The 13,674-nt window shown below is 37.0% G+C and overlaps 1 protein-coding gene across 7 annotated transcripts in view; it reads left to right on the top strand.

Annotated features, from left to right (window-relative positions):
• CKAP5 (cytoskeleton associated protein 5) overlaps nt 1–13,674 on the top strand; it is a 107,019-nt gene that overhangs the window by 9,638 nt on the left and 83,707 nt on the right. For 3 of the 7 annotated variants that reach the window (XM_072760364.1, XM_072760361.1, XM_072760355.1), the window contains exon 1: nt 430–493. The exons of the other annotated variants lie outside the window; for them this stretch is intronic. The gene's annotated coding sequence lies outside the window, so the exon portion shown is untranslated. Of the gene's footprint in view, nt 1–429; nt 494–13,674 lie in introns of those variants that run through there. 7 annotated transcript variants of the gene reach the window in all.

Raw genomic sequence — 13,674 nt, 5'->3', positions numbered from 1 at the left:
TATGGCCCTGCTCATTGTCAGTGAGCAGTAATATTTTAAAACGAATCATTTTTTTCTGAGCAGTAGGTCTCAACAATGGGCTTAAGATATTCAGTAAAATGTGCTGTAAACAGATGTGCTGTCATCCAGGCTTTGTTGTTCGATTTATAAAGCACAGGCAGAGTAGATTTAGCATATGATTCTTTAGCGTCCTAGTATTTTCAGAATCGTAAATATACATTGGCTTTAACTTAAAGTCACTTACTACATTAGCCCCCAACAGGAGTTAGCTTGTACTTTGAAGCCAGGCATTGATTTCTCCTCTCTAAGAACAGTTCTGTTCTTTACTTTTGCTTAGCTCTTTTGGGCTTTCACACACAGGCCTGTAACATTCTCTATTATCTCCACTCATTATGCCTTTGCCTGGCTAATCCCTATTTCCTTTAGTTCTCAGCCCTAATTACAGGCATACCTCAGAGATACTGGAGGTTCAGTTCCAGACCACTGCAATAAAGTGAGTATCACAATAAAGTGAGTCAGATGAATTTTTTGGTTTCCTAGCACATATAAAAGTTATGTTTACGCTACACTGTAGTCTGTTAAATGTGCAATAACATTATGACAATACGCACACCTTAATGACAATATATTGTGAAGTGCCTGGGTGGCTCAGTCAGTTAAGCATCTGACTTGATTTTGGCTCAGGTCATGATCTCAGTGTCATGAGATCGAGACCCGTATCAGGCTCTGTCTTAGACGTGGAGCCTGCTTGATATTCTTCTCTCCCCCTCCCCCTGCCTTTCTTCCCCCTCCCTCTGCCCTCCCCCACCCCCCTACTACTTGTGCATGTGCTGTCTCCCTTTAAAACGAAAAAAAAAATCTTTTAAAAATCTAAAAAAAAAAAGAAAGAAAGAAAAGAAAAAAGAAAAAAAAATCTGTATATATAGCTAAAATAATGCTAACCATCACCTGAGTTTTCAGCAGTCTGTAATCTTTTTCCTGGTAGGTCTTGCCTTGATGTTGATGGCTGCTGACTGATCAGGTGGTGGTTACTGAAGATGGGAGTGGCTAGTACAATTTGTTAAAATAAGACACCAGTGAAGTTTGCTGCATCAATGGATTCTTCCTTTCACAGATGCTTTCTCTGTAGCATGTGATGTTGTTTGATAACATTTACCCACAGTAGAACTTCTTTCAAAATTGGAGTCAGCCTTTCAAACCTTGCTGCTGCTTTATTAGCTAAGTTTATGTGATATTTCAAATCCCGTATTGTCATTTCAATAGTCTTCACAGCATCTTCATTAGGAGTTGATTCTATATCAAGAAACCACTTTCTTTGTCCATCTATAAGAAGTAATTCCTCATTCCTTAGAGTTTTATCATGAGATTGCAGTAATTCAGCCACATCTACAGGCTCCACTTTGGATTCTGGCTCTTGTGCTATTTCTACCACATCTGCAATTACTTACCCCACTGAAGTCTTTATTTATTTTTATTTATTTATTCATGAGACACACACACACACACACACACACACACACACAGAGGCAGAGACATAAGGCAGAGGGAGAAGTAGGCTCCATGCAGGGAGCCTGATGTGGGACTCGATCCTGGGAACTTCAGGATCACGCCTGGGACCGAAGGTAGGCGCTAAACCGCTGAGCCACCCAGGTGTCCCAACTCCACTGACGTCTTGAACCCCTCACAGTCCTCCATGAGAGTTGGAATCAACTTCTGTTAATATTGATATTTTGGCTTCTTTCTATGAATCATGAATTTTTTTTTTGTTTTTCTAATTTTTTTTTTTAATAAATGTTCTTAATGGCATTTAGAATAGTGAATCCTTTCCAGATGGTTTTCAGTTTACTTTGCCCAGGTCCATCAGAGGATTCTCTATGGCAGCTACAGTCTTATGGAATGTATTTTATAAATAATAAGATTTAAAAGTCAAAGTTATTCCTTGATCCATGGGCTGCAGAATGAATGTTGTTTTAGCAGGCATGAAAACAACATTAATCTTGTACATCTCCATCAAAGCTCTTCTTGGGTGACTAAGTGCATTGTCAGTGAGCAGTAATATTTTAAAACGAATCATTTTTTTCTGAGCAGTAGGTCTCAACAATGGGCTTAAGATATTCAGTAAAATGTGCTGTAAACAGATGTGCTGTCATCCAGGCTTTGTTGTTCGATTTATAAAGCACAGGCAGAGTAGATTTAGCATATGATTCTTTAGCGTCCTAGTATTTTCAGAATCGTAAATATACATTGGCTTTAACTTAAAGTCACTTACTACATTAGCCCCCAACAGGAGTTAGCTTGTACTTTGAAGCCAGGCATTGATTTCTCCTCTCTAGCTATAAAATCCTAGATGGCATCTTCTTTGAATAGAAGACTTCATCTGGAAATCTGTTGTTTAGTGAGGCCACCTTCATTGATTTCTTAGCTAGATCTTATGGATAACTTGCTGCAGCTTCTCTATCAGCACTTTCGACTACTCTTTGCTCTTTGATGTTATGGAGATTATTCTCCTTAAGCCTCACGAAACCAACCTCTGCTAACTTCAGAATTTTCTTCTGCAGCTTTATCTCTCTCAGCCTTCATAGAATTGAAGAGATTTAGGGTCTTGCTCTCAATTAGGCTTTGGGTCTTTCTCTCAATTAGGCATTGGCTTAAGAGAATGTTGTAGCTGGTTTGATCTTCTATCCAGACAACTAAAACTTTCTCCATATCAGCAGTAAGGCTGCTTTTCCACTTTCTTACCATTTGTGCATTCAATAGAGTAGCACTCTTAATTTTTTTCAAGAATTTTTCCTTTGCATTCACAACTTGGCTACCTGGTGTAAGAGGTCAGGTTTTTAGCTTATCTTGGCTTTGGACATGCCTTCCACACTAAGCTCAGTCATTTCCAGCTTTTGACTTAAAGTGAGAAGCATGGGGTACCTGGCTGGCTCAGTCAGTAGAGCATAAAACTTTTTCTTTCTTTCTTTTTTTTTTTTTTTAAAGATTTTCTTTATTTGAGAGAGAGTGAGAGTGAGAGTGAGAGAGAGCATGACTAAGGGGGAGAGGGAGAAGCATGCTTCCCCACTCAGCAGGAAGCCTGACTTGGGACTTGATCCTAGGACCCAGGATCACAACCTGAGCTGAAGGCAGATGTTTAAATGACTGAGCCAGTGAAGCACTCCAGAGCATGCTACTCTCGATCTCAGGGTTGTGAGTTTGAGCCCCACATTGGGCATAGAGCTACTTAAAAAATAAATAAGTAAAATATTAAAACGAGTAAATGCTATTGGAAAAAATGGTGCCCATAGACTTGCTTGATGCAGGGTTGCCACAGACCTTCAATTTCTAAAAACCACAGTATCTGGAAAGTGCAAAAAAGTGAGATATGCCTGTATCAGTTTCTCTGGGAGCTGGCCTTAGGCTAATATATTGTACAACCTATACTCAGCCCATAGCTGAGTGCCTAACAGAGAAACTTCACATGATTGGACAAGCAAATGTCCTTGTGAGGCAGGGGAGTAATGTGTGGATGTTAGGGGGATTCGTAACATGTATAAGGCAAAATCTCATTTAATTTTTACATTTGTTGAATTACATTAGGCAAGTTGCTTAATCTCTATGCCTCAGTTTCCTTGTCTGTAAAATGAAGATGATTATATCACTTCAGAGTAATAAGAATTTAAATGAGTCCATAAATGTAAAGTGCTTAGAATAGTGCCTGGCACATAGTGAATGTTCTAGAAGTGTGTATTAAATAAGGAATCACGTGAAGATCGTGCTGTTTGGACAGATGATGAAACTGAGGCTCAGCTAGTGTGTGACAGAACATGTTTTAGAACTCAGATCTAACTCCAGAGCCCAAGATGACAGGTTTAGATTGAATTAAATCTTGACTAGAGCTTTCTTACAATCAGATTTATTGCAAACAACTATTTTACTGCATGGCTTTGCCAAAATCAAAGATTCTAAAATTAAAATTACCGTCTCTTAATGGATTTTATAATAATGAATGGGTACCTAAGAAAACAGTGGCAAAACTCATAAAATTTCAAAATCTGTTGCTGAGTGATTTCTCACTTTGAGAAAGGGTTTGCTTCAGAATTCTATTATGTATATTTTTCTGACCTATTTGAATACACATTCAACATACAAAATTTTATTTATAAATAACTCAAGGAACACATTTATTATATATTTAAGACTTCTATAGTTTGATGAAATGGTGTCATTTTAGGAATTATGTTAGAGTGTGAAGCACTGTGCTAGATGCTGGGGTAATAAAGAAGATCTGTTCCTTCTTTCAAAGGAGACACGGTACCTAAAAAATGTTAAGGGAGAGAAGTGAGGCTTAGCTTATGGGATAAGTATAGACAAAACCAGCTTCAAGTTTCCAAGCTGGAATTTTAAAGTTAAAAAAAAAACTGAAGTTTGTTTTTTGTTTTATAAAGGAATGGCTAAGAGGGCACCTGGTTGGCTCAGTTGGTTAAGTATCTGACTCTTGGTTTTGCTTCAGCCCAGGTCATCATCTTGGGGTCATGGGATCAAGCCCTGCCCTCAGCATGGAGTCTGCTTGTCCGTCTCCCTACCTCTCTGCTCTGACTCCTGCTCTTTCTCTCTCAAATAAACTTTTTTTTTTTTAAGATTTTTAAAATTTATTTATTCATGAGAGACACACAGAGAGAGAGGCAGAGACACAGGCAGAGGGAGAAAAGCAGGCTCCATGTAGGGAGCCCGACGTGGGATTCGATCCCTGGTCTCCAGGATCACGCCCTGGGGTGAAGGCAGATGCTTAACCGCTGAGCCACCCAGGCATCCCAAATAAATAAACTCTTAAACAAACAAACAAAAGAATGGCTAGATATTAAAGTAAAAAGTAAAAGTTCTTTAGCCAGCCCCTTAGACATACTTCTTAGAAGTAGCCGTTGTAAACAGTGGATCCTTCCAGAAAATTTGCATGTGATTTCAAACATATACAATGTTTTTTGTTTTCTATGGCTTCTGTAACAAATTACCATAAACATGGTGGCTTAAAACCACGTAAATTTGGTCGCTCTCAGCTCTGGAGGCCAGAAGTCCAACACAATTTAGGTCAGTCTTACAAAGGTTAAAACCAAGGCAGAGCCATATTCCTCCAGAGGCTCTGGGGAGAATCCCTTGCTCACCTCTTCTGGTATCTGTTGGCATTCTTTAGTTTATGTCACATCACTTCAGCCTCTTCTAATCTTACTCTTTTCTGCCTTTAGGTGGCTTTCCTCTGTGTGTGTTAAATTTCCCTCTTTCTGTTAGAAGGATATATGTGATTGCATTTAGGGCCCTTTCAGATGTAATCCAGGATAATCTCATCTCAAGATCCTTAATTTTTTTTCAAAGATTTTATTCATTTATTCATGAGAGACAGAGAGAGAGAGAGAGAGAGGCAGAGACATAGGCAGAGACAGAAGCAGGCTCCATGCAGGGAGCCCGACACGGAACTCGATCCCGGGTCTCCAGGATCACACCCTGGCTGAAGCCGGTGCTAAACTGCGGAGCCACCCGGGCTGCCCCACAAGATCCTTTATTTAATCACATCTGTAAAGATACTTTTTCCAAATAAAGTGACATTTACAGGTTCTAGGGATTAAAATCTAGTGTTTTCGGGGGTTGTTATCAGCCTACTACCAATGTGTATATACATCCCTGTATATAGTTTTACCAAACACAAAAATGAACTAGACTTCATATACTGTCTTCCAATTTTCTTTTTAAAGCTTAGTAATGGGGCAGCCCTGGTGGCGCAGCGGTTTAGCGCCGCCTGCAGCCAAGGGCGTGATCCTGGAGACCCTGGATCGAGTCCCACGTGGGGCCCTCTGCATGGAGCCTGCTTCTCCCTCTGCCTGTGTCTCTGCCCCTCTCTCTCTCTCTCTCTCTCTGTCTCTCTCTCTCTGTCTCTATGAATAAATAAATAAATCTTTAAAAAAATAATAAAGCTTAGTAATGTATTTCTTCCACATTAAAATTTAAATGTTTACGTTAGGCTTCATCATCTTTTTTTTTTTTTTTTTTTTTTATTAAATAGCTACAGAGCACTTTGTTGAATGGATGAATGTTTCACTTCTTAAAACCTGTGGTAAAAATATACAGCACGCAAAATTTACCATTTTTAATTAAGTCATTTTAAATTAAGTATATTCCCGTTGTTGTGAAACAGATCTCCAGAACTTTTCTCATTTTGCAAATCTGAATCTGTATATTCTCTTTCCTCTTTCCCCTAGCCTCTGATAACCATCATTCTACTTTCTGTTTCTACGAATTTTACTAGTGCAGATGCCGCATATAAGTGGCTCATACAGTATTTGTCTTTTTGTGACTGGTTTATTTCATTTAATGTTCTCAAAGTTTATACATACTGTAGCATGTAACAGGATTTCCTTCCTTTTTAAAGCTTGTATTCCATTATATGTATATACTACATTTTGTTTATTCATTCATTCTTCAGTGGACATTTGTGTTGCTGCTGCTTCTGAATATTGTGAATAGTGCTGCTTTGAACATGGGTGTACAAATCTTAGGACCCAACTTTTAATTATTTTGGATAGGTATATGCATAGATGTATACACACACTCAGAAGTGGGATTGATGGACACACAGTAATGTGGTATTCTGTTTTTAATTTTTTGAGCAACATATTTTCCATAGCAGTTAAAGCATTTTATAGTCCTACCAATGGTGTACAAGGGTTCCTATTTCTCTACATTCTTGCCAATATTTATTTTAGGTTTTTTTTTTATATATATATAGTAATAATCCTAATGGGTGTGAGTTGATAATCTCATTGTAGTTTTGATTTGTATTTTTTTCTTTTCTTTTTTGTATCTTTTTGTATCTTTTTTTCTTTTCTTTCTTTCTTTTTTTTGTATCTTTTCTTTTCTTCCTTTTTTTTTTTTTTTTTAGAGTGCACATCATATCTGAGAAATTATTGACCATTTCAATGTCCTGAAGCTTTTCCCTTATGTTTTTCTTCTAGGAATGTTACAGTTTTAGCTCTTTAGGTGTTTAGTAATTTTGAGTTAATTTTTGTATATGGTATAAGAATCCAACTTTGTTTTTTTGCATGTGGATATTCAGTTTTCCCAATACCATTTGATAAGAAGACTTTTTTCCCCCATTGAGTGGTCTTGGCCCCTTTTAGTGTCAAAGATCATTTGATACTAAATATAAGGGTTTATCTTTGGGTTTTCTGTTTTATTCTATTGGTATATTTGTCTGCATGCCAGTACCATACTGTTTTGATTACTGTAGCTTTGTAATATGTTTTGAAATCAGGTCATGTGAGTCCTCCAGCGTTTTTCTTTTTCTAAGTTGTTTTGGCTATTTAGGGTCTCTTGAGATTCCATATGAATTTTAAGATGAACTTTTCTATTTCTGCAAGAAAATGCTGTTGGGGGTTTGGACATGTTACTAAATTTTTCAGTCCATGGACATGGGTTGTCTTTCCATTTATTTGTTTTCTTTAATTTCTTTTAGCATTGTTTTGTAATTTTCAGTTTTACCTCCTGCATTTGATCTTAGCCAAAAGGCTGAGAAGCAATCAGTTTCACCTCCTGGATTTGGTTTATTCCTTTTTTTTTGGATTTGGTTTATTCCTAACCAAAAGGATTCTCTTTCTTTCTTCTCTTTCTTTTCTTTTCTTTTCTTTTCTTTTCTTTTCTTTTCTTTTCTTTCTTTCTTTCTTTCTTTCTTTTCTTTCTTTCTTTCTTTCTTTCTTTCTTTTCTTCTTTCTTCTTTCCCCTTCCTTCCTTCCTTCATTCCTTCCTTCCTTCCTTTTTTTTTTTTTTTAGTTTTTTTTTTTTAAGGATTCTTTCTTTTTGATGCTATTGTAAGTGAAGTTTTCTTAGTTTTCAAATTGTTTTGGTTAGCTTATAGAAACACAACTGATTTTTGCATGTTGATCTTGTATTCTGCAAGTTTGATGAATATATTTATTCTCACAATTTTCCTTTGTGGAGTCTCTAGGGTTTTCTACATAAAAAATGTCATCTGCAAACAGATAGGTTTACATCTTCCTTTATAATTTAGATGCCTTTTCTTTTTCTTGCCTAATTCCTTTTGTCTAAAACTTTCAATATGATATTGAATAGGAATGGCTAGAACAGCCATCCTTTACTTTATTCCTGATATTTTTTTTTTAAGATTTTATTTATTTATTCATGAGAGACACAGAGAGGCAGAGACATAGGCAGAGGGAGAAGCAGGCTCCCTTTGGAGAGCCTGATGTGGGACTTGATCCCAGGACCCTGGGATCACCACCTGAGCCAAAGGCAGACGTTTATCCACTGAGCCACTGAGCCACTGAGCCACCCATGTGCCCCTTTGTTCCTGATCTTAGAGGAAAAGTTTCAGCCATTCACCATGATGTTAGCTGTGGGCTTCTCATAAATGGCCTTTATCATGTTGAGGCAGTTTCCTTATATTTCTAGTTTGAGTGTTTTTATCATTGAGGGTGTTAAATCTTGTCAAATGCTTTTTATTGCATCAACTGAGATGATCATGTGGTTTTTGTCCTTTGTTCTTGTAATGAGTTATGGTGTACTATATTGATTGATTTTGGTATGTTGAACCATTCTTGCATTCCAGGAATAAATTTTACTTGGACATGGTGTATAATATTTTTAATGTGCTGTTGGATTCATTTTGCTAGTATTTTGAAGATTTTTGCATCAGTATTTATCAGCAATATTGGCCTATAGTTTTCTTACAGTGGCTTTGTCTGGCTTTCATATCAGGGTAATTCTGGCCTCATAGAATGAATTTGGAAATGTTCTCTTCAATTTTTTGGAAGAGTTTCAGGAGCATTGGTGTTAATTCTTTAAATGTTTGGTAGAATTCCCCAGTGAAGCTGTTTCTCCTGGGCTTTTAATATATAACTTTTAAATCCCTTTTGAGTGATAGTGGATAATAGAGTGTTCAGCTGGGTGTGGTGCCCTGAGTAGAGGCCATGAGAAGACCTGCTCTGAATGTGATACTGTCTTCTTGGTGCCACAAATGGTGTCTAGATGTGACTAGAGGACTCAGAAACTTTTCTTTCCCTGTACTGTGTATTTGTTTTTTGTTTTTAAGATTTTATTTATTTATTAATGAGAGACACAGAGAGAGAGGCAGAGACACCTGCAGAGGGAGAAGCCTGCTCCCTGCAGGGAGCCCGGGACTCCAGGATCACGGCCTGAGCTGAAGGCAGATGCCCAACCACTGAGCCACCCCCAGGCGTCCCTGTACTGTGTATTTGAAGAAGGAAATACAATTCATATTTCTGACTTCTTGAATCAGTGTTTTCATCTTTTACCACATTACTTTCTTTGACAGGCATAAGAGCCTGATTGTGCTTTTTGAGTGGCTTGTGTGAATCCCTTCTTTTTGGCCTGGGGAGAAAATCTATTCTGCCATGGTGAGAGTGACTGAAAGCTCTCTTCTCTCTTAAACCTCACCCCCTTAAAAAAATTAAAAAGAGAATACCTGGAAAAGGCAAATGGTGGTAGAACCTACATGTATGCAAACTGGTTTCAGAGTATCACTACAATGCGCTATGAGATTTTACCACTGAAGTAGAAGCATTTTCCAAACATTTAACATTAGCTGCAAATGTAGTACTGGAGAACTTGGAATTGCAAACATGCTGTTTATCATGTATAAATAGTGGTTGTGAAGCACTGTCTCATAAAATTTTAGAGGTGGGAGAGCTGTTGATACAAACTCCTTGTTTTATGCATGACCGCACTAAAGTCACCAAAGATTCAGTGAATTCTCCGAGATTTCACAACTAGTTAATGGTAGAACAGGGATTTGGGGATGTAAATTTTCTTCTTTCCAGCCCAGTGCTCCTCCCAGATAGGGGGAAAAAAATTGCCTTCCTACACTTCTACCTGAACACTGTAGTATGTAACTTTTTATTATTATTATTTTAGTATGTAACTTTTTAAATTATAAACTCCTACTAGCAAGAGGCAGAGCTTTTTTTTCCTTTCACTTTTAAATTCATGTAATACTTAATATATTTTAAATATAACAAATTATTTATGTTATAAATTTTAAAAAGAAACACCCATGGTCCTACCACCCCCAGTTTAAGAAAATAGATCATAAACAATATCCATTGCAACCTTCCTGGATTGTATCCTGGATTTTTTTTCCCTGCCTTTTTTTTTTTCTTTTTTTACTATGCTGAGTTTTCAACATTATCCTCCTTGTACTTCTCTCTCTCTCTCTCTCTCTCTCTCTCTCTCTCTCGTACTTCTCTCTCTCTCTCTCTTTTTTTTTTTTTTTAGAGGCAGAGGGAGAGAGGGAGAAGGAGAGAGAGAGAATCATAAGCAGGCTTCACACCCAGCACATAGGGCTCAATCTCACAAATTTGAGATTATGACCTGAGACCAAGAGTCAGATGCTTAACCAACTGAGCCACTCAGGTGTCCCTTGTACTTTTCTTTTAAATTTAACCACAAATGTATATATTCCTAAGCAGTATATTGTTTGGGTTTATATAATCATACTCTATGTTCTTTAGTACTAGCTATTTTTCTCTCAGCATGGTTTGTGAAATTCATCTGTTTTTGCTAATAGTTGTCTTCATTTGTTTTTACTGCTATGTTTTCTGTGAATATACCACAGCTTGTTTATTCTCCTGTCAATGGGTATTTTAATTGAAATATAATTCACATACCATAAAATTTATCCTTTAAATTCAATACATAAATTCAGTAGCTTTTTAGCACATCACATAGTTGTGCAACCATCACCACTATCTAATTCCAGATGATTTTCATCACCCCAAAAAAGAGACTTCATACTCATTAGCTATCATTCCTCATTCCCCCTTTCTCTTTCTACCCGCCGCAACCCCTGGTAACCACTATTCTATTTTATGTCCTGTTTATTTGCCTGACTTGGGCATATCATATGGTCAGAATCCTCCAACATGGCTTTTTTCTTTAAGATTTTATTTATTTATTCATGAGAAAGAGAGAGAGAGGCAGAGACACAGGCAGAGGGAGAAGAAGGCTCCATGCAGAGAGCCTGATGTGGGACCTGATCCTGGAACTCCAGGATCACATCCTGAGCTGAAGGCAGCGCTTTAACCACTGAGCCACCCAAGCATCCCCCAACGTGGCTTTTTGCATCTGGCTTCTTTCACTCAGCATATTGTGTTCAAGGTTAACCCATGTTGTAGCATATATGCTATTTCAGTCCTTTTTTATGGCTTAGTAATAGTACATTGTATGAATATATTACATTTTGTTTACTCTTTGATCAGTTGATAGATTTTTGGGTTGTTTTTACTTTGGGGCTATTAGGACTAATGCTGTTATTAATTAACATTTATATACCAGTTTTTGTGTGGACATGTTCCCAATTTTCTTGGGAGTGGGTTGATAACAAACATTTTCCAAAATGGATGTATCAGTTTCTCCATGCTAACCTACAATGTACAAAAATTCCAAAAAAAAAAAAAAAAAAAAAAATTCCAGACCCCTTTTTTAAAGCATTTTTTTCTTTTTTTTTTTTTTTGTAATAGTGGACAAATGATAAGTTTTAAAATATTTTCTTAAAGCTTCTTTTGCTTCCAAATCAAGAGAATTATACTTTTGATAAAGATGTTTAATATGACTTGTTATGTAAAGAGATTATTAAGGCTATGGATAAATTCATCTGAATGTTGGAAAACAGTTCCATTGATAGGTATATAATATATGCTTTGGTTTGTTCTGTTGTTGATCCAGATTTGAAAGAGTAATTTTCATTGATATTTCTCTATGAAAGTGTTACGAAGTAGCATTTAAGATTCATACCAAATGATCAATAACTGGTTTGTAAGTGGAAGAGTAAGTTACAAACCATTAACACCAAGTTGAAGAAAGAACTGGCAAAAAAAAAAAAAAAAAAAAAAAAAAAAAAAAAACAAAAAAAAAAAAGAAAGAACTGGCTTTAATTCATAGGTATAAAAATATAGAGCTATATTAGAAATTAGTACTAAGACATAAACTAATTGCACTTAAAGTCTCAGACCTTGCTGATGGAAGAGAAATGCAAAATGGTTCATAGAGCCACTTTGGAAAACAGTTTGGCAGTGACTTCTAAAATTAAACATATACTTACCATACCACCCAGCATTCCCATTCCTGGGTATTTGCCCAACAGAAATGAAAACTTATGTTCATACAAAAATCTGTAATGGTTTTTTTCATAATTGCTAAAATCTAGAAACAACCCACATGTCCTTTATTTTATTTTATTTTTTAAGATTTTATTTATTTATTCATGAGAGACGGGGCGGGGGGAGGGGGGCAGAGAGAGAGGCAGGCTCCCTACAGAGAGCCTGATATGGGACTCTATCCCCACACTAAGTATCAGCCCTGAACCAAAGTCTCAACCATACCCTCCCACATGTCCTTTAAATGGTAACATGGATAAACAAAATGTGTTTGATGATACAATGGACTATTACTCACCAGTAAAAAGGAATAGATTACTAACGTGTGCAGCAACATGGATGATCTCAATTGTATTATAAGTGAAAAAAGCCACTCAGAAGACTCACTGTATGGTTGTTTTTTTTTAAATATGACATTGTGCAAAAGGCAAAACTGTAGGAACAGCATACTGATACGTGATTGCCCCGTGATTGATACAAAGAAGCACCAGGAATATTTTGGGCTGAGGAAAATGTTCTTGATCGTGGTTTTGGATTCTCTGTGTCTGCCAAAACTAATAGAAATATGTGCCAGAAAGAGTGAATTTTACTATATGTAAGTTATACCTTAATAAACCTTACTTAAAGGCTCTCATCTTGGGGAATCTCTCCTCTCTCTAATACTCCGTTAATGACTGCTGACAGCTGGGAACACAAGGAGCTAGGAGCAGTCAATGGTATACATTTGCTTTTTAGTTTTTTTTTTAAAGATTTTATTTATTGAGAGAGAGCAAGCGGACACACAAGTAGGGAGGAGGGGCAGAGGGAGAAGCAGGGAGCCCGATACAGGGCTTGATCCCTGGGATCATGACTTGAGCCAAAGGCAGACGCTCAACTGACTCAAGCCACCAAGGTGCCCTTGCTTCTTAGTTTTATTTTTTATTTTGTTTTACAGAGAGGGAGAGTTTGTGCATGTGTGCAAGCAAGCCCAGGAAAAGGAGGAGGGGAGGGAGAGAGAGAATCCTGAGCAGGCTTCATGTCCAGCACAGGTTCAATCCCAGGGCCCTGAGATCATTACCTGAGCCGAAATCAAGAGTCAGATGATTAACCAACTGAGCCACCCAGGTGCCCTAGCTTTTTAGTTTTAAAAGGAATGTGATGGAAAAGGTGGGCAGCATTTGTTGAACATTGTATATTTTATTTCTCAAATGCTTAATGTATAGCACTTTCTTCTGGGTACTCTTCTAGGTACTTTACAAATATAATAAACTTAAGTGGTTTAGTTTTCCTAATAACCCAACTAGGTAAATACTATTATTTTTCCCATTTTACATATAGAAAACAGAAGCACAGAGGGTAGGAATTTGTCCAAAGCCACACAGCTAATAAATGGTTGCAACCAGGGTTTGAACTAACATTCTATCTTGAGTCCATACTCTTAATAATTAACTTGGCCTCTTTCTTTCATTGAATATGATCTAATAAAGAATTCCAGTTAATGCTTAAAACTTCCTTTTGCCTTGCTGGTTATATGCAC

Source organism: Vulpes vulpes, chromosome 5 (genome assembly GCF_048418805.1).
Source record: "Vulpes vulpes isolate BD-2025 chromosome 5, VulVul3, whole genome shotgun sequence".
Classification (NCBI taxonomy): domain Eukaryota; kingdom Metazoa; phylum Chordata; class Mammalia; order Carnivora; family Canidae; genus Vulpes; species Vulpes vulpes.
Note: the sequence above shows the minus strand (reverse complement) of the source record. Positions and strands in the feature narration are given on the sequence as shown.